General features: G+C 36.1%; 1 protein-coding gene across 4 annotated transcripts in view; it reads left to right on the forward strand.

Annotated features, from left to right (window-relative positions):
* Nucleotides 1-25,869, forward strand: part of SLIT2 (slit guidance ligand 2) — a 372,325-nt gene that overhangs the window by 21,957 nt on the left and 324,499 nt on the right. The gene's annotated exons all lie outside the window — the stretch shown is intronic.

Raw genomic sequence — 25,869 nt, forward strand, 5'->3', positions numbered from 1 at the left:
TGGAAATGATAGTCACTCAGATGTCCTTGCAACTTGTCCTCAGTCAGCAAAGTTCCTGATACTGTTGCACAGCCCTCTTGTATTTATCCTTACAGTAGTCACACATAAATATGTGTAGTCACATTAATTATCTTACCATAGCAAATTGACATAAAATGTGCATTTGTACCATGTTATTTCTCTTTACTTGACTGCAGAAGGTACATTAGGGCCAGGATATTCTTAATGAGATCTCTTCATGCTCTCCCAGTTGATGATTCATATAGTTTTAAAATTCATCTATAAAATAAATTACAGATAGAAACAAAAAGACTGTGACTCAGGAACTATTTGTTAGTGCATATATTTAGACTGCTGTTTTAATGATGTGTTTTTCTGAATGACAAATGAAGGAAAAATACAAATGTTAGAAAATGCTGAGTAAACTCCTTAAACTATAGGTAAAGTATTCTGAAAGTTGTTCAGAAGATTTACATATGTTGCTAAGGAACATTTTCACTACGAATAAAAATTTTATTTTTAAAATAATATAAGATTAATCTGTTAGCCTCTAATACATAACATATGATTTGATCTATGGGACACTGTCATCTTTATATAAATTGCATAGGTGATTTTAAGTGTATTTTTAGACCACTAATTATGTCAAAATCCAGTAAAAATTGCAAATCTTTTAGCACTTTAAATCTAAGTAATGTTACATGATGAGACAAGTTTGAACCAGAAGTCATTTTGTTTTGTTCTTTTTTCCACAATTCCAGTACTTCTCAAAGTAGCATGGATATATATGGTGTATATCCACTCATTACATGTTACCTGTAACTGAGTTGATTATAATCACTGAATTTTTTATGGAGGGTTAACCTTAAAATATTTTATAAATTTTGATATAAGAAATCATTAGATGGAAGTTTTAAAAGAAACTAAATCTTAGAGAAGGAAGCAATGAAGAGTAAAACGACCGGTCCTTGACAACACCCATGGCCTAGGGTACAGCATAGAGGTGTGAAATGTTATTAAGAGAACATCTGTGTCTCTTGAAACATCCCCCAAATGATGGTTTACAGCAAAGTACGGCAACATGATTTAAGTGTTAAAAACAAAACAAAACGAAACAAACAAAAACTTAAAAGAGACATAAGTAAATCTGGAAACAGAATTGGAAAAAATAGCTTGGCCCCATCATGATAGGTTTCTTCTACTAGTGAAAGATTAAAGCTCGAAGTATGTGAATAGCTGAGAACAGCACAGAGAAAGGTTGATTGCTTCCCCTCCGACAGTTCCAATTGATTGAAAAAAGCCTAATTTAAAGTTCTGTTTGTTCTATGTCTTAAACCATCAGAATTCTCTTTTGGGACCCGAGGAATGCTCTGGAGGAAAAAGAATCCAAGGATAAAAAGTCATTGCAAGCCAACAATTGTTCCTAATCCTCACAAAATGCTGGAGAAATTAAATTTATTCTTTATTGCTCAAAGTGTTACCTAGGTCACTGGGCGATGGGAAAATTGGACTGGAAGTCGAGTAGGCGCAAGCTTTGTTTTGTGTCTAGATGCTTAACCTTAGACACGACAAGGCATCTTAGAGTGTTGTGGGAACTTGGTTCAGAGCATTAACACCAAGACTTTTATTACCCCGGATTTATAATAGGCTGTGCTGTCAGAAGATGAAAATGTTGTGTTTACATTTCAGTGTTAAATGATCATTTAATTAACACCTAAGGGGAAAAAAAACTTGTGAAATTCTTAGCAGCTTTTATTGTTGGTTTCCTGGGAGGTTTTAATATCCAAGTTTCATTGAGAATTTTTTTGTAAGTAAAGACACAAAAGACATTATAGACTTTTTAAGGAAGACAAACAGTTTAACCTTGACCCTTTAAAAAAATATTAATTAAATTAAATTTTAAATCTGGTGTTCTTATACATTTCTAGACTAATATATTAAAATACATTTTGATTGGACACTACTTTTGTGTAAACAGAATATAAGTATTATTGAATTTACGTTATACATTTTCTAGGGTAAAACATTTGAAATTACTAATTAGTTTATCTTAAGAAGTTTAAAATGTTTAGGACACTGACTTAAACATTTTGCATCTGTTAAACTACCACTGTAGTTACATTGTTTAGAATCTGTCTCAATGTAGGTATTCATATGCAAGCATATTCTACTGGTAAGTTACGTCATTATTCTATTATTTTTATCATTAATTTGGATATAGCTACCTCATGATGAAAGAGGTATATATAATACACACACACACACACACACACACACACAATAGGGAAGAATAATGCCATTAATATGAAAACTCAGATTCACTTAATTAGAAATAACTAAAAGATTAGACATCATAAAATGCTTTTATTTACTCTTGCTCTTTTATGAGACAGTTAACCAAAAAGGAATGGTCTTGAGGCAAAGTGATAACATTTGGAAAATGTAATGTGTACTGTCAAGAGTAGCTGCATAGTTAGTAACACTTTAAGGAAACTTTTCTAAAACTGTCTTTAAAGTTTACATCTTTTTTATTCTCATTTTATCTGAATATGAAGCTTTATGTTCAAATATATGAAACTTAAAAAAATTTACCAGTTTACATGCTATTAAAGTAAAATCTTTCTTAATTTTTCCAGAAGTGAACATGTCATTATGATGTAGTCTTTTTCTAAATACACTGTTTATATTCACACTGAAACAGAAATGCTTATCTGGTTTGTTGTTGTTGTTGTTTAAATTCCAATGCCTCAGGATAAAACTCACTCTCTGTCTTACTCATGATAAAGAAGTGCATGGAAAAGGAATGTTGTTAAAATCTCTCAATAAAAAGCCCTGCTTTTAAGGATTATGCCTTCACTTACAAAACACTACTGCGCATTATGTAGGCACTTTGTATGATATGCTATGCTCTACTTACTTCTATCAGGTTTCAACCTTTCTAAAAACTTTCTTCATTTTTTTTTAACACACTTTGATCTTTTTCTTCCCAAAGCAACTTTTCTACCGAGCCTCTTATCACAAAAACCCAGAAATAGGAATATTGCTTTAAACATTTTATCTTCTTTACTTAAGGACCAGCCTTCTGGTTGAGTTAGTTGCAAGACAAAACAAACAAACAAACAAAAACAAAAAAAGAAACACAAAACATTGTCCAGAAGTATAAAAGAGTGAAAGACGAGAGAAAGAGAGGAGTAACAAAACCTGGTTATTTAATATAATGGATAGCCAGGGTATTCTAAATGGTATAGTTTATCATACCAACTGATATTCCAAGCCAGTCGGGTGATGCCAGTGGTGGGGGGCGGTGGGGGGAGGGCGTGTGGAGGGGGAAGCGAGAGGTGGGCATACTGAGTGCTTAAGAAACGTACAGAGGGAGAATAAGTATTTAGGGAAATTATAGTAAATTCCATTTAACATAGATAAATGTGTTTCTTTTATACTAAGGAAGTCAATGTTGTGCTTTTATACAGAGAAAGTCAGTGTTAAAATTTCATACATTCCTTTTTTGAAATCTCTGCTCAGAAACTAAAAAGAAATATTTCAGTATTTATTTTAGATAAACTCTCCAGGCTTGCCTCTTAAAAAAAATAGGAATAACTTCTTAATACAATCTGCACTAACAAATATATTTGACAGTTACTCTAAGTCATTTCATGTATTGAGGTTGGGAAATAAAATATCTAGAAATACTCTGTATTGTACTTGGCAGTGATTAGTTAAAATTAACCTTCCGTTTATATCACACTCTTTCACTTGGCTTTGATGACCCACCATAATGTAGTTCTGCATTACCTCTTCAGCATTATCATGCATCACAGCAGATCTACGGCATCTCAAGCAAGCAGATTTTCCCCTTGCTGCCTGGAAATTCCCAGCATTATTTCTGGACTTCTTTCTTTCCTCCCTCCTCCTCATATAGGCCTCAGCTCCTCTACTAAAGCTTTCTCAGTGGTTTTCGTTACCTCCATATGATCATTCATTATAATATGGTACAGACTATTGATTCTATGGTACATGTGGTACAGACGGTTGATTCAGACCGCCTGGGTTTGAGTCACTGAATGTGTCATCTTGGGAATATCACTCAATTACCTGCCAAGTGCCTCAGTTTTTCCTTGTGTAAAATGAGGATACTAGGAGTATGTTTCTTACAGAAGTGTTGTGTGGAGTAAATTATTTCGTAAATGAACTGAGCTTACTATGGTACTTGGCGTATAATAAGTGGCATGTACTTACTTTTTTTGCTTCCTTTTATCATTAAAACTGTATCACTGTTTCATGTCCCACATAATGGGTTGTCACATATAATTATTTAATCGTAACCTGTGTATTAACTTTGCCGAGATTCCTGTCTTATATTTGTCTTTGTTTCATATGTAGCATCTAGCCTAGTACAGGTTGGCTAATAAATATCTTTTTGATGGAATAGTTGGAAATTAAGCCTGAGAAAGACACTACCAATAGATTGAATTTGGGATGATATATGTTGAGGTGTGAAAAAAGCACTGGATCAGAAGTCAATAGGCTTTTACGGCCAGGTGCTGTGGCTCACGCCTGTAATCCCAGCACTTTGGGAGGCCGAGACGGGTGGATCATGAGGTCAGGAGATCGAGACCATCCTGGCTAACACAGTGAAACCCCGTCTCTACTAAAAATACAAAAAATTAGCTGGGCGTGGTGGCGGGTGCCTGTAGTCCCAGCTATTTGGGAGGCTGAGGCAGGAGAATGGCGTGAACCTGGGAGGCGGAGGTTGCAGTGAGCCTAGACCGTGACACTGCACTCCAGCCTGGGTGACAGAGTGAGACTCTGTCTCAAAAAAAAAAAAAAAAAAAAAGAAAGAAAGAAAAAAAAAGGCTTTTACTAGTTACATTCCTAGCTCTGCTGATCACTAGCTGCAGATGCTGAGCAAAGACACTGGCTTTTTTTTTTGAGGATCAGTTTCTTTGTTTATATATAAGTATGTAGTAAGTCAGATAAGAGAGGGACCTTGCCCAATGTGTTCACCATCATATTACCAGAATTTAGCAGAAGGCCTCGAAGCCTCTAAGGAATGTGTGAAGATAATTGAGGGAAAGGAAGGAGATCAAAATACATCTAAGATGTGTTCTTTCTGTTATTCAAAAATTTACAGGGAACTCTTCATAGGCCCTGGAATAATTACAGTGGTGGAATTATTCATGGTAATAAACCAAAAATTAGATAATTAGTTTGTGGATAAGTGATTGAGATTTTTCTCTCTACTATTAGCTTAGATTTTGAATGGCTTTGCTATTAAATGTGAATTGTTTGAAGGCTTATATTAAAGAAATGATTTTTTTTTTTTTTTTTTTTTTTTTTTTTTTTTTTTTTTTTTTGAGACGGAGTTTCCCTCTTGTTGCCCAGGCTGGAGTGCAATGGTGTGATCTCAGCTCACTGCCACCTCCGCCTCCCGGGTTCAAGTGATTCTCCCATCTAAACCTCCTGAGTAGCTGGGATTACAGGCGTGTGCCACCATGCTTGGCTAATTTTTTTGTTTTTATTAGAGACGGAGTTTCTCCATGTTGGTCAGGCTGGCCTTGAACTCCCGACCTCAGGTGATGCGCCCGCCTCGGCCTCCCAAAGTGCTGGGATTATAGGCGTGAGCCACTGCGCCCAGCCGGTTAAAAAAAATGATTAAAGGAGATTTGATGCTTATTCGTTATTAAGTGGTGATCTTGATACTTGATAATCTGTCAATATGAAGTAAGTGGTGTACAACTGAGGTAGTTTTAATAATCACCTGTTTCAAACATCGCTAGTGGTAGCATAAAGAAATAAGTTAAAAATTAAACAGGGCAAATCAAGATAATATAATGGATTTGGTTAATAAAGGTTTATATGTTCATATTTGTGTTATAATCTTTTCTGTAATAGGTTTGAAGCAGGGACCATCATTTTCTGTAATTCTCCCTAGGAAATGCATTGTGCACCCTGGACAATTAATTTTCCTGACCTTTTGAGGAGAACAGAATGTGTGGAACCTGAATACCCTGAAGGCAAAGGAATCTGGAGTCTGTTTCTAAGAGGAGAGCTTCTCTCTGAGTTGGTGTGGGTTTTCTTTCCCTCTCTTGAAGGGGAATGAATTCCACACCTAATGAATAGTTTCAAGGAAAGTTGTTAATCAGGTACTCAAAGTGACCACCCTCGATTCTTCTTTTATTACACAAGAACGTGAGGGAATGAGAAAGCAACATAGTTACATTTGATAAAAGGAAATACCCTTTCTCCTCTCCCCTCCCACCACACCATCCCTTGGAATTTAGTTGATGTGGGAAATTACTGCAGCAAATAATGTGTTTGAAAAACCAAAGTTGTATGAACGAGATTATTGCTTGTAGCTACAATAATTATGTTAAAAAATCACAAGGTATATCCATCATCATATTTCAGAGCAAGAGTTTTCATCTAACGAGGCTGGAAAAGAATTTTTCCCTAGTTCTTGTCAATCTCCCAGGGAAGCATGACATGCAGGAATTACTGTTGTTACCAACATTATGTTTTGTTTTTTTCTGATTCATCAGAATCGTTCTGTGGCCGTAAAATGGGAAACTCCATCAAAATCAGATGAAAAATTTCAAGTAAATGTGACAGAGGGGTAATAATGAACTGTAAATATAATTGAATTTTATTCAGATGGACAAATGTTATTCTTTAATCCTTTCCCATTTAGAAGCCATACTCTAATTTAAAAAGAGAAAAGTGGTCTCTAATTTAAAAAGAGAAAAGTGGTTTAAAACAACAACATTAGAGTCCAGATATTTCTCTATTTTCTAAATTAAGCCACCTGGGTTGAAGAACACTATTAAATGTGGGTAAACATGTTTTGATAAAAAGTTTTGTTATTTCCAAATAATTATACCCCCAATTATCAGTGTGATATCTATTACCAGATACTCACTTGGGTTGTTTTATTTTAAAATAATATGATTCAGTTTTAGGTTTTTAAAAGTATAGTTCTTATTTTCAATTCTCAAGAATATGTAATACCTTTTATTTATTACTATACTAATTTTATATTATATTTCAAAGAAATGATACCTACAGTGTGCACTCCAGTGGTTCAAGAAAAAAGTGTTCTGTGGTCAAATGTGTTGGGAAATAATGAAAGTCATATCACGTGTGGTGGCTACAGTGTACACTTGTGTGTTAATCTTAAAGGCATACTACAATAAATAAATCTGTTTAACCTTTTAAAATTTGTTTTTCAAAGTTATCTAACTGTAGAGGCCTCTCTTCTTTCTTAATTATTCCTACTTAGTCTTGTTAATCCAGAGAGCAAAACCAGTCTTTAGCTTTTCCAAAGAATAGTTCCTTTTTATTACTTCTGATGGAGATTTTATTAAAGATCATTTAGGACATATGGGGTTGACATATCTTATTTTTTTTTGTGCCAATGTTGTCACATGTAAGACTTTTAATAGTGCATTGGCTTATAAATCTATTCTTTTCAATCCATCTTTGAAGGTGAACTTGGCATTCTGTTGTAGCCTTGAAAAATAGAAGAACTTAGAATATTTTCTAACAATTTCATTAACTTAGCATCACTATTTGCTTTAGGTATTTGTTTATATGTGTGTGTATGTGTGTGTTGCCTGTGTGCAAGCACACACACACACACACAGCCATTCAACTACTATTTTAAGGACTTTAACATTTTATAGCTTAACTCTCTCTCTCTTCCCTGCCTCAGCCAATTGAAGCACCAGAAGTCCTTTGTGGAACACCTGCTGTGCACAGCATTCTTTAGCAACACAATGAGGTGTGCATCATCTAAGCTGGTGTGAACTTGCAGGAGTCTTTCTCACTCTATAGAGAGGGTATTGGAGCCAAAAGCTTTTTATGTACAATTTGGAGATGATTGGTGGACTTTGAAGTCATTGCAAAACTAATTTGTTCAGTATTTTTGCCAAGACCAATCTTTCTGGTATTAGAAGACAAAATAACTTAGATATGAGGGTTTAGACGCAGGAATAAAAACAAATGGAGGAGATGATTATAAATCTCCAAAGGTAACTTTTAAAAATACACCTGAATGATGCTTCTCACCAGGACACTTAATATTAATCATTACTGAAAATTACCATCTCATCTCTGAGTTCCCCCCCAGTATGTTGCTTTGGGGTCACCAATTTTTATTTATCGTTAATATTAAGAGAAAAGATACAAAAGAAAACAGAATCATAAAATTAGAGTATGACTCAATCAAAACTATTTCAAAGCTTGATATTAAATAAACAATATAAATAATTTACTTCAAATTATACCCAATATTTGCACACACATTTAATCTTCAGCTTTTACTGTGCCTACAGATCTATTTTTAATTAGTTTAGGCTCCCTCTTCTTAAAGAAGCAGAATACCCAAACCCTCCCATTTCCCTTCCCTGATCTATTCTTCTCCTTTGGTTTCCATACCATGTATATATCATGGCATGTATTTTGCTTATGTTGTCTGTCACTTCCAATTAATGTGGAAGTGTTGTGAACGTAGACAGTAGCAGTAGATGTACAAGAAATACAGGTTGAGTAAGTGAATGAGGGCCTTGCAATAACCTGCCAGAATTTGAATCCTCGCTCCCGTGTTTACTAGGTGGGCAACTTGCTGCCATTCAGAGAGTGCCACCACCCTGCCTGGTGAGTGGGGCCCCTTTCCTTGTGTTGCTGTGCAGTACCAAATGATGGACACCTTCCCATACGCAGATGCTTTCGCTTACTTTTTAACATGATGAATCCACAAACCTCTAGCCTAGGGACTTAAAAATGTGCTGCTTTAGTTAACTCTAACATATTATAGAAACTGTTAATTCTTATATTGTCATTATTAGCTTGCTAACCAAATCCCTTCCATAGGTTATCTATTCTGTGAGGGTTTGGACATACATATGCCACTCCCTTCACCATAGGGCAGTATTCACATGCGCCGGGTGCTCAAATATTCATAGGTTGAAGGAAAAGGGTAGGGAGAACAAAGGAATCATGGAATCATCCTTTATGGTGAATAAACGAAAGACAGCATTTGAAGCATTATCTTTATAATATCTTTGCATATGTTCTTTCTTGATAGTGTTTAAGTTTAAAAAGAATAGCCATCAGTATACTTGTTCAGTCAATATATCTAAGCACTTATGCATAGCTGACTTTTTGTATCAATTTCTTCACTGTAATATATTAATTCTGTTTACAAAATCCTGAAGAATGGGCTGTCCTACAACACCTTTTATATTATTTGTCAGTTCTCTCCCAATATTTTTACCCATTTATGTGTGTGAGAGATTTTATTTTGCTTAATTTGCAAATAAAACAATATTACTACAAAATTACTACAAAGTTGAAATTGCTAATGTGGTAAGAAACAACCGAGGCAGATGGTTTAGTCTCATCATTTTGTGTCTTTACGTAGGTTGCTAAGGGATAGCTTACATCATTTAGTTTGTCTCCACAGTTCTTTGCCATTCTAGGGCATGTACTTCTGACATGTTTATTAGGCTTTTGTGTTTGGTCACTGTATTACATCCAGCAATTTATTCCTTTCCACTTAAATTGTCTTCCCTGTACAGGGGGTGGAGAAGAATTCAGTGTCTGCACATAAAAGGCCATTATCTTATCTTAGCAACTCCAGCCATTCACTCCTCTGTGAATCATGACAGCTCAGCTGGGAAATACAGAACTATATCATAAGAGGGCAAGATCATGGGAGTGAGACAATGATGAGGCCTATGACATTGGAAGGTGGTGAGTTCATCATCTGCAACAAAGATTAACAACCCTTTGCTGAGCCTGACCTGATAGGCCATTTAGTGGAAAGACCAAACCTTGCATCCAGGAAGTGTGTGCTCTGCCTGTGATCTTGATTTACCTGTAGCTTGTAAAGACTACTCAGGTGATCTCATTGTTATTTTTCTTGCCCCAAATCAGAACACCTCCTTTATCAGAAAACTGAGATAAGCATACCCACACTGATACTTCATATGTATTGCAGCAGGCAGGCTGTAGACCAAATAGAACATTTTGCACTTTACTCTTTTATTTATTTATTTTTTTCTGAGACAGTGTCTTGCTGTTATCCAGGGAGTGCAGTGGCGTGATCTCAGCTCACTGCAACCTCTGCCTCCTGACTCAAGTGATCCTCCCGCCTAAACCTCCCAAGTAATTGGAACTACAGGCACACATCACCACGCCCAGCTAATTTTCGTATTTCTTGTAAAGATGGTGTTTCACCGTGTTGTCCAGGCAGGTCTCAAACTCCTGGTCTCAAGCAGTCTACCTGCTTCAGCCTCCCAAAGTGCTGGGATTACAAGCATGAGCCACCATGCCCAACCTGCGTTACTCCTAATACAGTCTTCATTCTACAAAGAGAACTATTTTCTGACTGGAGGAAGTGGTGATAGTGAGGATGGAGTCAGTTGTGTAGCTCTCATAAAATGAGAACATGATCCAGAGGCTCTTCCAAGTGCCTTATTTATATTAATAGTGCTTCATTCGTTTTTCAATAATATGAAGGAGAACCAAATTACGGACAAGAAAACTGAGACCCAAAGAGATGATGTAATGTCCACACGGCAGTCTGGCATTTGAATACAGTGCAGTGTTCTTTACCATGTATATCAACTGTTCTGGGCATAAGAGGGTCTTTTAATTAAATAAAAACACTATACAATGTATAATCCTCATGGTAATCTCCTTTAAATCCTCACCTCACTTTGTGCATTGTTAATTGTGCATAGGTGCTTACAGGGAGCTTGTTATCCTCTCTCCCCCACCCTCATTCCATCATTTTCCAAACATGAAGTTTAATGTCACCCTTGGCTCCTTTTCCCCTCCTTAGCTCCACTTTCAACTTCTGTCAGTTCTACCTCCACAGTTGCTTCATCCATCTTCTCCTTTCCCTCTCAGTAACTTGCTTCCTAACTGTACTTCCTGCTCCAGTATTTCTTTATCTATACAGTCCTCTGCCTAGTGGCCAGAAGTATCCTCCTGAAGTACAGCTAGGAGGCCAGGTGCGGTGGCTCACGCCGGTAATCCCAGCACTTTGGGAGGCCGAGATGGGTGAATCACCTGAAGTCAGGAGTTCAAGACCAGCCTGACCAACATGGTGAAACTCCGTCTTTACTAAAACTACAAAAAATTAGACGGGTGTGGTGGCGTGTGCCTGTAGTCCCAGCTACTTGGGAGGCTGAGGTGGGAGAATCGCTTGAACCTGGGAGGCGAAGGTTGCAGTGAGCTGAGATCGTGCCATTGCACTCCAGCATGGGCAACAGAGCGAGACTTCATCTCTAAATAAATAAATATAGCTAAGATCACGTCCCTTGCCCAAAGATCATTTTGTATACAGGCACAGCAGTTTAGATTTAATAAAACATTTTTCCATGCATTACACTCAAAGGTATTCTGATAAATAATGTATCACCATCTCAGTTTTATAGATGAAATAACTGAAGCCTAAAGTGGTTAACCCACTTACTAGCCCACCTTTCTAGGGCTAGTAAATAATAGAACCATTATTTTCCTGTAAACTTACCCAGCTGCTGTTGTCTAAACCCCTACGCTGGCCTTCAAGTTCTCTAAGTGGTCTCAAGCTATTGTTCTTATTTTCTGGTGTTTTCTCACTGTACCATGGACTTGAGGAGTGACTCAAGGAAGCTAGCTACTCTTGAGCCTATGGAGATGCCTCTGATATTTCTTCTGCCTTCTTCACCAGTAAACATGTATTCACTGCCCAAGATCTACATCCCGCCTTCTCTGCTCTACTGACTTACCTGATTGAACCCAAGAAACTGTGACCCCATTTATGAAATCAATGCCTCAGGCAAACAACGCTCCCCATTAGGAGGCCTCTCACAGCGGAGAGTCTAGCAGAAAATATCCCTCTTCCCTGGAGTGTTTCTTCCTGCTCCTTCACTGCCTGACAACACCTCCCATCCCCTTTTTTGTTAACAGGATGTCTTATACATCTCAAAGGAATGTTCTAACAGGGTTCATATTTATTTATCTCATTATCACCTTAGGTCTTGGTCCTTCATTGGAACTTTTTTGTTGATGGAGAATCTGTACCTGGTAAACTCAAATGTGTTTTTCTCCTGTGAGGCTTGTTTGGAGGGTTTAATCTGAGCCTATTCGCTCTTCAGTTGCGCCTGTAAGCATCTCTCCATTGTCTCCATAGTTTTATGTAACAATGATCATACAGTGAGTAGATCCCTATCTCTCTCCTTCTAGAATTCAAGCTACTGGTGGCAAATTCTAAGTATTTTTCATCTTTATGCTTCCCACAGCACTTAATATAGAGCTAATAAGCACGTAGGAGAAGCTGGATAAATACTTGCTAAATAAATTCAATAAGATCTTTTCTTAAAAAGAATTTTCTTTAAAAAAAAAAAAAAAACTATGTCTTGTTTAAGTTTTATAAAGACTTTTCATTCTTTTCCTCCAAGTCAAATTTCTTCTATTGAGACAGAAAACTTCCTTCTGAAATGAAACAAAATTTTAGTAACATGGTATCTGATTTTTAAACAGCCCACATAGTTGGATATAACAGAGTGTGTTTATGTGCGCAAATTGATAAGTCGATAGAATTCCCAGATAAACAATCATGGCTGTTATTGTATGCCATCATGTTTATCATGGAAACATTATTGTAATTTATCTGGGAATTTTAAAAAAATGGCATGTGAGTCAGCATGCTGTGGTACAGAGCCAAGTTTTTGTGGGCAAACAGGGTGGGATTCCAATCTTGGCTTCAGCAGTGTGGTGTGTAGGCCTGAATTCCTCACCTGTGGATGGACACTCCTTACCTCATTGGCTTGTTGTGAAGATTGAATGAGTCTGTGAGGTCAGTGAAGTGCTTACACTTAGTAAATTCTGAAGAAATATTCGCTATGATGTTTTTTTGTTAGAAACACTGACACATTACTGAGTTCATGTGCTCTACACATGTGCATGAAAATGAGGAAATTTCCCTTTAATTTCTGAAATGCTGGGTGATGATCTATACCCAGGATAATTTTTCTAGTAAATCAGCTTATTGGGGGATGCCTATGGATGAAGCCCTTCACTTTTAAGGTACTCCCTTTAATTTAGCAATAAGACATAAAACATTGAAGTATACAAAATAAATGGCTATGGTTAACGGATTACCTGCAAATAAATGACACCTGTCCAAATCTGGCTTCAATAATAAGGGAATTCATCATTTTACAAAAACAAGAAGTTCAGAGGTAGGTCAAGCCACAGCTTTTAGTTACTTTCTCCCTCTTCATTTCTCCAGCCTCACTGTCAGTGTCCAAAGGCTTTGCTCCTGGTGTCAAAACAGCCATCAGTGTGCCTTGTGCTTCCTTGTTCATAGTCAGTGAGAGAGAGAAGGGAAGAAGTGAGGGCAAAAGAGAGCATAGGAGATATCTCCCCTCAAGATGGACTTCAAGTCTCTTTTTTCAATTGAATTGAACCAAACTTAGGTGAAGTTGCCAAAGAAAGGGCGTGTGTTGATTGATTTAAACTAGTTGAGATACGTCTCTAGACTTTTGCATGGTTGTGTAAGTGAATCAGGTCAGGACTCTAATAGGACAGAGAAAGGTGGGGCAGGGGTGCTGATGGATGTGGGGAAGTAACCAACAATGTCTGTACTCTCCAATTAAGAACTTAAATTTTAATGTTTCATCTGATTTTTGCCACAGGAATTTGGATCAGTTTTCTGTTACAGCATTTTTAATTTTTGTGAATAAAATGGAACCTCTTGGAATTTGGTTTCTTTGTGACTCATTTCCTCATACAGGGATAATAAAACCCACATTTCCAGTTTTGAGATGACTATTAAAAAGATCTGTGCATGACCCAGTGCCAGCAAGCCCAGCTTGCTTTTTGAGTAGTTACTATTGTTGTCGGCATTGTTATTTTCTTGGTCAGGATGTCTTAATTTTATTTTGTCTCGTCTAGACTCGAGTTTTCTATTTCCAAATGTTTACATTATGAATCCACATGGGTGCCTTATCACCTCATCCAAGAAAATAACCCATGAAGGTGTGGTTTTTTTTTTTTAATATTTTATAAATTATATGCTCATACAATCTCATAGAGTTCTCACAGAAACCCTGTGGTGTAGATACTATTTGTGCAATTTTAGAGATCTCTTCATCTTCCTTCTTTAAACTATGAGCTTCATGAGGACAGAGACTTTGTTTTGTTCACTGTTGTATCCTTAGTATTCAAAATAGTATATCGCACAAGGTAGACTGGCAGATGCTCAATCAGTGTTTTCTGAAGAAAGGGAGAGAGGGGAGGAGGGAGGAGCCCTTTGTGACCTACAAAGGTTAGAGGACTTTCCCAGTTTGTGACATTCTAGTTAAGATATAAACCCGCATTCGTCGTGGGCTTCTGAGGCCTGTATACCCTACCTCTCTACAGCTTCATCGTGCTTTCTTCACTCTCCTGTCTCTCTCTCTGCTCCAGCTGCACAGGCATTTGCAGTTCCTACGATATGCCTCCCTCTGCACCTCCACAGGATCTTTGCACATGCAGATTCTTTAGCCTGTGGAACTGCTTGCTGTACCTGCTCATCTCCCAGTTGCCTCCCTACACGTGGCCATTCTCCCATATCCCTGCTTTACTCTGTTTAGAACCTTCATATTCCAGCTTGAACATCACTTTTCTGGGAAGCCTTACCTAATCCCCCAGGTTAAACCACGTTCCCTTTATACATCCCCACGGCATCAGGATACTTTCCTCAACTGTTTTTAAATAACAGTCAGCCCTTCGTGTCTGTGGGTTCCCTGTCTGTGGATTCAACCAACAGCAGATCAAAAATATTTGAAAAAATGAAAAAGAAATGAAAAATAACCATTACAAAATACAAACAAAAAACTATACAGTATAACAACAATTTGCATAGTATTTACATTACATTAGTTACTGTAAGTAGTTTAGAGATGATTTAAAGTCTATGAGAGGATGTGTTAGGTTCTATTCCAATACTAGGCCACGTAAGGGACTTTGGCATTCTTAGAGTTTGGAATCCCTATAGCCTAAAGCACGGGGTCCTGGAACCAGCGTCCCATGGATACCAAGGGACGACTATATGTGTGTATTTGTGTGATTACTTATGAATACTCTTCCTTCACTAGAGCTTGAAAACGGGTAGGTTTTCACTCATCATTGTTTTGCCAATGTCTGGCATATGGTGGTTGCTTGGTAAATATGTGTTGAATAAATGCCAAAAAATACAGTTTTGTCAGCCTATTTTCATGTTTTTTTTTTTTCTGATTACAGTCATGATTTGCAGAAGAAAGGTTAGCATTTGTATTAATATCTTATTTTTTTCTATATCATTTTTCATAATAACCTATATATCAGAAAATCATAAAGTCTACAGGGACAGCTTCTGTGTCCCTAACTTAAATTATTATGCCCATTTCCTTCTTTTAGGGCTAAGCTTAAAATTTATCTTCACTGGCCTTTACTCAGTCAAGGCTGGATTGAGTGTCCCTCCCAATCCGGGGTGGCCCAGCATCCTGTTAATGTGGTCAGCACCCAACTATTTTTTTTTTCATCTGGCTCTCCATTGAGCTTAAAAGTAGCGACTGAATTTAGTCTGATATGTTTGCCCATTGCCCAGCACAATGCCTGGCATAGTAGACACCAGAGATACTTTTCCAAATGAATGAATTAATAAATGCATGTCTTGCATTTGTGTGATATTCCTCAGATATCTAAATCATTTCTGGAAAAGCATTCAGTAAATAGTTGTAAATAATTCAGTGCATTTAGTGTGGTATGCACATTCTTCAAAGATTGTCCAAGTTAATCTACTTTTTAGTGATCTTATCACTGGAGTGCAGATTGCACACTACATACAAGTGTTTGGCTGAGGAGGAGGAGGATGAGGCCTGAAATCCAGCATGCACTCTGACCATTATGGTATGTCTGCCCCTAAGAAACCTCATATATATATATATATATTTTTTTTTTTTTTTTTTTTTTTACAGCAATGCTATGTGTATTGCATGGTCCTAAATGTAGGAAGAAAAATGTTAAGAATTTTCTATTTAAGTTCTATTCACATTTTCTCTCAACTTTGAAATATCTCTATTTTAAAAAATGTGTCATATATTGGTACAATAATACTAATCTGTACAAATAGAAGTAATTTATAAATGGTGAAGGCATATGTTCAAAAAGTTTTGCTGATGCAGTAATATGTGATCAAAACAATTACAGAGAACTTTGATTTAATCTCTAAGCCCAGTGCCATGGTAGTTTCCAAAAATAATTTGCAGCTTTCTTTTGATCTCATTTTGAGATGCCTGAAGAAGGGGCTGAATGATCTTATGGTAGAAACATCCAGAGCTCCTGTGCACCTCTGTGTGTGTGTGTGTGCCGGTGTGTGCATCAGTGAGTCCTGTGTGTATCAGGTGTTCCTGCGTATGTGCTGAAGAGGAGAATGGATGGGCTGGACTATGGCTGAGATTTGTCTTCAGGTTTGGTGCAAATCCATCCCAGTGCAGTCCATTTTAGGGAAAACAGATACACTAATTTCAAGATTCATTAGCCAATTCTCCTTTCAGATGAGTAGTTTATGATGAATTCTCTTTTCCCCATTCATTGGCTTTCTCTAAACTGTAGATATAAAACAACCTCTTCATGTCTGCTCTGCCTCTGGGATAGAAATAATGAATTGTAGGTTTCTAATAAAAGGGACACGATTTGTGTCCAAATGTCTTGATTAGAATCGTTGCAGCCATTTACTCAACGTGTGACTATTTAGGAAAAATAATCATTCTGAGCTTTAGTATTTTCTTCTGTAAAATGAAAGTAGTATTAATTAATTCATAGATTTGTTACAGCTACTTGGGAGGCTGAGGTGAGAGGATTGCTTGAGGACAGGAGTTTGAGAGTAGCTTCCTGGGTGATATAGTGAGACCTGTCTCAAAAGAAGAAGAAGGAGAAGGAGAAGGAGAAGGAGCACTGAGAAGGAGAAGGAGAAGAAGGAGAAACACTCTGGCATAGTACTAGGTAGACAGTGTTTATGGAAATTTTTTAGTTTTGAGCTTTAGAAGTCTTTTTTATTAGCAATGATAAATCACAGCTGTTTATGTGCTGTCTGATGTGATGGTTACTTTAAAACACATATATTATTTCTCTATATCAAACTCTTTAAGATTATTTGGTTAGGGATTAGCTAATGTATTTGTCTGTTTTTTGAAGACTGACAGCTTCCTAGCTTTTTCATTTTTCTTTATTTTTTGGTCTACTTGAAGCGGCCGTATTTATTATATGACTGAGTAATGATACAGTGATAATGTATTATATGACCGAGTAATGATACAATGATAATGACTCCATCCCATGGCCTGAGTAATTTTGCAACATGTGGGTGCCACAGGACCGTAGAGCAAAAATCCATTCTGAATGGGGTATCTGCGAAGGCAACAGAGACTTCACTCTAAGTGGATTTCTGTAGTTTCCAAAGGGATGAGAGGAGGAAAAAAAGTCTGTGTAGAAAGAAGGGAAAAAAAAGTCTGTATAGAAAGGATGACTTAGTTGACATGGCTAAAAGATGTGCTCATTGACTGGGAAAAAGTTCATATGTTTGCAGTATTAGGTTAAGGAAGGAAAGTCCATTCAAGCTATTTTAAAGACTGAGATGCCAGGCTAAGAACTTCATTCAGACTTTATTTGATAGGCAGGGGTGATCTGATTAAGATCATGCCATGGGAAGATTATGACTATGAATTGAAGGAAACAGACTGGAAGCCTAGAGATCAGTTACAAAAATAATACCATGGTCCAAAGTCATAATTCAGGATGAAACTGTTAGGAAAAGAGGAAGGACATTTAAAAAGATATTTGCAATGAATAGCTGTTGTATATTGTATGGTGGGTTTGGGTGAAACTTACACTAAAATTTTTAACAAAGCCTAAATAAACAGCAGTGAGAGCTGGCTGGTTTCCTCAGTGTGTTGTTTGAGGTACTGGTGATTATCAAGTGAAGTTCTTAACGCATAGTAATATGAACTCGAATCAAGAAAGGAAGAGCATTACTATTTTTTCAGGGTTTAGAATCAATTCTTAGCTTTCTTCCTGAAACCACTTCCCGTCTTTTACTATTTGAAGAACTAGAGGCATAGATGTATTAATGTGGCCTCTATTTTTCTTGTGAGAATAAGAAGGATAATGCACTTCCCATGCTGGAAACTACCTTAGAAACTTAGGTGAAGAGACAGGTGTCAGATATATTATGTGACTTGCCCAAGATCGCCTGGCCCGTGGAGGGAGAGCCTTCACTGTGGCTCAGGGGTGTGGGCTTCCTGTGTGAAGGTCCTCCCAAGACTCCGTGCTGCCTGGTCTTTACCTAGTCCGTGGACACCAATCCTTTTTTTCTTTCTTTTTTTCTACCATTTCATGATGTTTACATTTGTCAATATTTAAAGACACCTACCTGAAATTCACAGAACTGTATATGATGCTTCTCATTTTTGTTTGTTTGTTTTTTGTCTTTAGAAAGTACCCACATATTGTCTGGGTGTGGTGGTTCATGCCTGTAATCCCAGCAGTTTGGGAGGCTGAGGCAGGTGGATCACTTGAGGCCAGGAGACAGGCCAGAAACCCTGTCTCTACTAAAATTGCAAAAATTAGCTGGGCATGGTGACACATGCCTGTAATCCCAGCTACATCATGAGGCTGACACACAAGAATTGTTTGAACCCAGGAGACAGAGGTTGCAATGAGCGAAGATCACACCACTGCACTCCAGCCTGGATGACAGAGTGAGACTCTGTCTCAAAAAAAAAAAGAAAGAAAGAAAGCACCCACATAATAAAAATGTTGCGCTGGGCACTATATAAAGCCAGGTAAATATACAAAGGTCTCAGCCTCCACTGTGTATCATGTTTCATACACAGAAGATTATATCCTGAAATCACTGGAGTAAATGTCGAAGTATCAGAGTATCAGTTTCTCCCCCATAAATTCTCCGGTTACACTTAGAAAGTTTGTTGTTTTGTTGTGTTTTGTGTTTAGTTTTGGCTAATAGTTTTGGCTCTAAGAGAAAGGAAAGGAAATTCACATTTCGTTTGTCTGACACTTTTATGATAAGTTATATATGGCCTTTTAATTTATACATGTAAAATTAATTTGTAAAAGCAGCTATGATGTAATTTATGGATGAGAAAACTGAAGATTGACTAGCCTTGTTAATGAAAGGTAGATAGCCATAGTTGGAATTAATGTCTTCTGAGGTTCATAAAACAGGCCATCTTTTAAATTGAGAAGTGACATCATGATAGCAACATGGGCAACCTGAAAGGCAGTCAAAGAAAAACAAGGAGGGTATTAAAAGGTCTGAATGGTATATCACAGGAGAATCAGTTGAAGAGACTTGCACTGTTTAGAAGAAGGAGATAAAACAGAGGTGCTACTTAATCAAAAATTTTTAAACAGCTGAGGTGTTATCCTTTCAAAGAAGTATCAAAGACTAGCTCAAAAAGACAAAAGTAATTTGATATTGGAAGTGACTTTCCTTTCCAAGGCCCATGTCGAGGGTTTGGGGCCAGGTATTTGGCACGACTCCACTGTTGGGAAGATTGCAAAAGAACCTTGCCTTAAACATTTATAATTTTAACCTTTCTGCCACTGAATTCCTTTTAATAGTGAATCTAATACAAAATAATTACTTATAAAATAGATTAACTGGAATTTCTTTGCTTAAAGCAAAGATGATAAAGAGGTCCCTACTCTTGAAAGTTTTCCAGGGCCCCTCTCTGATACACTGTGAGTACAATGATTTTAATTTGAAAACCTTTGTTGGTAAAAATGATTTCCAAATTCCATTCCTATGGAAAGATGCTAATTTAACTTTAATTTGAACAAAGTCGACTTATGCTAACAGCTCTTAATTTGGTCATGACTTTTGGAGGAAATCTTCACTCAGGTTTGGGCAGTGAAGTTACTGCTAAGATAGCTGCTCAAGTGAAGGGCAGATGACCATCAGCTATCTTAGTAGTAAGTCTATCCAACCCAACTCTTTTATTGCCAATTAATCCAGTCCCTGCCTCATGCCCCTGGGAAGGTACTTGGGCTTCCTGAGAAGTTACTCATCCTGATAAAGTGAAATAAAACAAAGCAAACTCATAATATTTTCAGGATTTCAAGGAAATATATTGAAAGGTTTTTGCTGTGCACGATTTATTTCTTTTAAAAATTTAAAATTGATGCTCTGCCGAAAAGGCATAATTATAAGGGAATCTATAATCGCAGCCTTCATTTCTCTTGACTACTTTGAAAAAAAAAATAAGAAAGGAAAAGTGGAAGGACAGATATTATTAAATAAAGTGTTCACATGCTCAAATTAACATGTTCTTTGCCACAATGCTCTAAAGGAGACATTTGTACTTTGTATGATGGTCAGTGCCACATATGAAATATATTCAATCCGAGAAAATGTCTGGGAGTCAGAAGTATGTTCAGACAAGTTTTCTATCATGTGTTGTCTACCAGCCTTTTACATACTGTAGATATTCTAGAAAGACTAACAAGCTAGACAAATTAATTTCCCCTTTTGTTATGCTTATGAGAATAAACTGATTAAACAGTTCCGATTCTCTCTGTGTAAATAGAGACATATTAGTTAACTTACTGCTTATTTTATTTTCCCACATACTTACAGTAATTTCAAATGTTGAAAAATGCGAAGAGCAGAATATGGCATTAAGCAAAAAGAATAAAATAAAGCAATGATCTGAACTAGAAAAAAAAAGTTTTAAAAATGTAATTTTTCAGTTACACAAAAGTTACCATGGCATTACCTTTCCTTTTGTGTCTGTTGGTGATTTAATTTAGTAGTTTTAGAAAATGTGTCTATTGCTGTATTTAAAAATTCTAATTACAGCAGTTGGTAAAGAAGTTTCCAAGTACAAGGGGTATTTGTAGAGAACCTGCAGGACTGACAAGTGATTGACAGGTAAACAACCCCACTGTGGCCTTATATTCCATTCTGTGATGTTGGACTATAGATACTACATAAGCCTCAGGAAGTAACCACCTTCCAATTTTTATTAAATGCTTGGCGTCATGGATGTAAACAGTATTGTGCCTTAGTTGACTAAATGTGCCACTTTCTTTTACACTGCCACACCACCCTGACTCAGTGTGATGGAATATCTGTGAAAGGAACAAATGAGAACTTTTCTTTAATGCGTTTAACTGAATGTATCCTCCGAAAAGAAAAGCAAGTGCAGATTTCATCAAATAAATTGAAACCGTCTAAAAGTGAATGAAAGAGGATAGCATTTCTAACTTGAAATGTTCTGTTTATGACTTACTAGTGCCAGTGTGAAATTGCCCTTTCTTCTCTGCTAATGCAAAGGCTGACAGCTCAGCATGCACACACACATTATGTTATGTGCAATCGGAAGCTCTTGAGCTTGTCCTTGAACATGCTTTACAGTTAATATATCTTGATTTTCAAAGTGCCATTTTTTCCTGTTTTGAACCCAGACTTTCTTTTCCTTGCTTCTTTACAAATAGTTTCCTTAATTCATATGTATTTCTTACTGTACTTCTTAGTACTCATTTCTTTTTTTGAAAAATCTTTATAATAGCCTGCTTTAATAAAATATTTTAAAATAGTTAATAAAATTGGATGAATGCTGTCATCAACTGTGATTCTTTAAGAAATAGTTCATATGTTTACTAATAAATTCAAAATTAATGGATTTGCCTGATGTGAAACTTTGTTTTCCTGAATTTTAAAATGTGGAAGCAAGTCTTCTTTTTGTAACCATTTCATATTTTTAAGATGTTCTAATGACTGCCTTAGAGTCTAGAGGAAAAATATTCTGAGGGCTTTCCCCCCTTCCACTTGAATGCTAAGAACTTGGATGTTTTGAATGAGCTATTCGCCAGCAGATGAAAAGTCATTCCAGATAAATGAGAAACCAAGTACAGTAAAATCTGTGTTTTCTAACCAGCAAAATCTGGAAAATCATAATTTTTTGATTCTCCAGGCAAAAATGTCAATGTAATAAATAGGCTAACTGAAATAGGGTAGGGTGACTGTGGTGGAATTTAAGTTGTTAAGAGATGCAATATGTGTTCTTATTGCTGATTTAAAAAAAATCTCATGGGTTTTTGTGAGCAAAAATGATATATTTGTGTAAATCATGGCATTTTCCTTCCTTTTCTAGACCATGAGGAAAAACAAATAGGAGGTAAAAAGAGGAGATCAACACATGAATTAACTCTGAGTTATCTGTAACAGATACCTTGTCTTCATAATGTATCTCATAAAAGTTTTTATACCAGTGTATTGCAAAGGTTTGCAGGTTATTTAGTACTTGGAACATGTTTTCCCATAGAAACAACGTTGTAAGTATTGGTTCAGTTCCCAGGCCAGTGCGCACAGCCTATTTAATCCATATGTATCTAAGAGACAGTACCAATGTTTGCTTGAGTACTGGATCCTAAAGGCATATGTGCAGAAAAGAGCATAATGATGGGTATTTTCTGTTAGTTGTTTTTTTTTTTTTTTTTTTCTTTTTGAGACAGAATTTCCCTCTCGTTGCCCAGGCTGGAGTGCAATGGTGCAATCTCGGCTCACTGCAACCTTCGCCTCCCGGATTCAAGCCATTCTCCTGCCTCAGCCTCCAAAGTAGCTGGGATTACAGGCGTATGCCACCATGCCCGGCTAAGTTTTGTATTTTTAGTAGAGACGGGGTTTCTCCTTGTTGGTCAGGCTGGTCTGGAACTCCCAAACTCAGGTGATCCGCCTGCCTTGGCCTCCCAAAATGCTGTGATTACAGACGTGAGCCACCGCGCCCGGCCCTATTTTCTGCTAATTTTATGGAAAGGAAATGGTCTTATAGGAATTTACAGAAGGCACTAATTTTGATATTTGTCCTTTTCTTTTGTGCTTCTTACTCAAAAGTCACCAGAGTTCTCTTGTGTACCTATGGGAACAGCAGGACCCAGAGTTTGCTATATAACCTGCTCTTTAAAGGAAAAGCAATCTCCTTCAAGGGATTCCTGTAGGTTGGGGCATTTTGGCCCCTTTATTGCTCTGGACTTGTTGATAAGGCTTATTAACCTCAGTGTTCTAAATGGTACAGTTAAAATGATTTACTAAGTCCAAGAAACACAATGAGGATATGACAGAAACATCTTGATATGTTGCTGGAGGTTTAAGAAAGTCTTGTTGCTTAGTTGTGATTTTTGATTTATTTCTTTGTTTTCCCCTTCACAATGTCTTATTTCAATAAAAACTTTATAGCTTTTCACAGTAGCTCTCATAGCGATGGTGGCAGAGCCTTTGCTAAGCTGAGGCAATATCAGAGAGGTTGATAGTAAGCCCTTTGTTTGGAAATTGGGGATTGTAATTTATTGCATTATTTTTAATAATTGAAAAATTACCATTATTCATAGTTGTAATTTGACATTTATCTGTCATTAATTTTTGCAATATGTTTTTGTATATTGCAAAAATGCAATTTGACAATGTAATTTGACATTTATCTCAGACTGTATGACTCTTTACAATATGTTTTCCCCAATATTTTATATATATAAGCAAGCAGGGCCTCTATGATTTTCTTTGCTCTTGCCACACCAGTTGTATTCAAGCCAATCCACCCAGTGAGTGATTTATAACATAGCTATTTTTTAAAGAGATATAAAGTGCTGTATTGCTTTATCAGTAAGAATATACAGACTTTTAAAAAACATTATTTCTGATATATTTATATATCAACAAGGATCAAAACAAATTTTGTTACTGGAACTTTCTCCCAAACCACATTTTTAGTGAAGAAATAACTATTATACTTTCTTGTACGGTTTGTTCAAAGGAGGACATGTGTTTTGTCAACGAGGAAAGAAATCAATGCTATTTGTGATATTATATACCTCTTTTGAATATTTTATCTATTTCACTAAATTGAAAATGAGTTCCTACTTTCTTTACCATATGCTGATTTTCATGATTTCTTTTTCTATAGAGAAAAATATAGCTGAGCAGATTTTTAAATGCAGTGTTGGCAGTGTTACAGGTCTTTAATTTTGTTGACATTGTTCATTTTGCCTTTTTTTGTTTTTTTTTAGTTTTGTGATGTGAGGTGATGTGATGGTCAAAAATGTGGAGTTTTAAGGCCCAACAGGGGGAGCCAATTCCATATTCTATTGAGATTTCCTGGCATTATTGCAGTTGTCCATTTGTCAAAGCCAAAATACTTTCTTTAGCCTTGGCTGTCCATGGGGCTCCATAACAGATACTCTTTGCTAAAAATAATACAGTATTTTATATTATCTTTTAGTCATTGATATTGAAATTATTAATCTATTGAGATCATGCCTAGGAAACTAAAATAGGGTCATTATTTTAAAGCGTATGATATCTTTATTCAAGGTAAAGTTAATCTTATAAATATAACCTTTTCACAGTAAAGATCAATATAGAATATATGGAACATTTTACTGCTCATAAAAATTCTTTAGTACAATATTTTATGATTAGACTAATAAACATGGGACCATCTCTTTTCAGATTTTTAAGCTAATCAAATTTATAAAATAATTAAAATCACGTGACTCTATTATATGACTTTTTATAAACCACATACCTTACTTTAAAAAAAGTGAAGATCCTAAACTAAGTTCAAGGTCTACCACAATGAGTCATTTAGGGTGGTATTGAATTCCCATAATTGTTTGGTTCTGTGTTTTGTTCTCAGTAAAGAAAGTGGAATGGTTTTACTTATTTGAATTATATAGGGTATATTTTATCAAAAGACATTCTAAGATTACAAAAACATTCAATATGATACATTTATCTTGACAAGGAACATGAAATTATATTGTGCAAGAACATTCATTTGTTTTCATCGTTTAGAATATATAAAATTTTATAATTTCTGTGCATTTATCACTTTGTAAGCCTTAATTCTCTAGCTAGCTACATAGCTATATGTCCTAAGATGTAATATATGATGAGTGCATTTTAGTTGTCTCACACACGTAGACATGTGCAGACATGCACACACACACAAAAATATACGCATCCTCTTTGTTTTTATTTCTTGTATATTCACTAACATGGTAATGGACATATATTATGTGATAAATTATATTGTGTGTTAAATAACTACCATAGATTACCTATTTTAAATTTCAAGAGAAATAAATCTCTGTTGCTAAAATCAAGCACTAGGCTTTTATGGAACTCTTCCTACTTTTTAAAAAACTTAACTTTGTTTCTGCTAGAGCTTCATTTGAGTATGATTATGCTACCAGGAGCCTAAAATGCAATAGCATTTAATGAATTTTCAGTTTGATTTTGAAAAAAAATTGGATATGGTATACATCGTTTTCTAATTTTAAAAAGTAATCTCATTAACCTTTGTGTTACCTTAACATATAGTACAGATTTTGCCTTATGCTAAAGACTTCATGCAAATTGGATAAATGAATGAATGAACGAGCAACTCTTTAAAGGCTATGGTCTCTTGAACAGTATATGCACCTGTTTTCTCATATATTCAATGAGATGCTAATTATTTGCTTTGTTCATACGGTTAATAGGGAAATCAAATATGATATTGAAGAGTTTTAAAAATTACAAAATTTTAAATTTTAAATTTATGAACAATGTAACACTACATTTTTATAATTCAAAATGCTGGCTGTTTAGGATACATCTTTGTTTTTATCTTAAAGAGACAATCATGTTACTGGCTATTTGAAACTTTCTGTAAGAGAATGTCTCTTTTTTGCAATCCTGTAGTGAATCATGCTTGTAAGAATGGCCAAATAGACCTATGTTTGCTAACGTTAAATTCTTGTTATACCCAATTACCCTTTTGTTCTTCATGCCATTCT

The sequence above is a fragment of the Symphalangus syndactylus genome, chromosome 16 (assembly GCF_028878055.3).
Source record: "Symphalangus syndactylus isolate Jambi chromosome 16, NHGRI_mSymSyn1-v2.1_pri, whole genome shotgun sequence".
NCBI lineage: Eukaryota > Metazoa > Chordata > Mammalia > Primates > Hylobatidae > Symphalangus > Symphalangus syndactylus.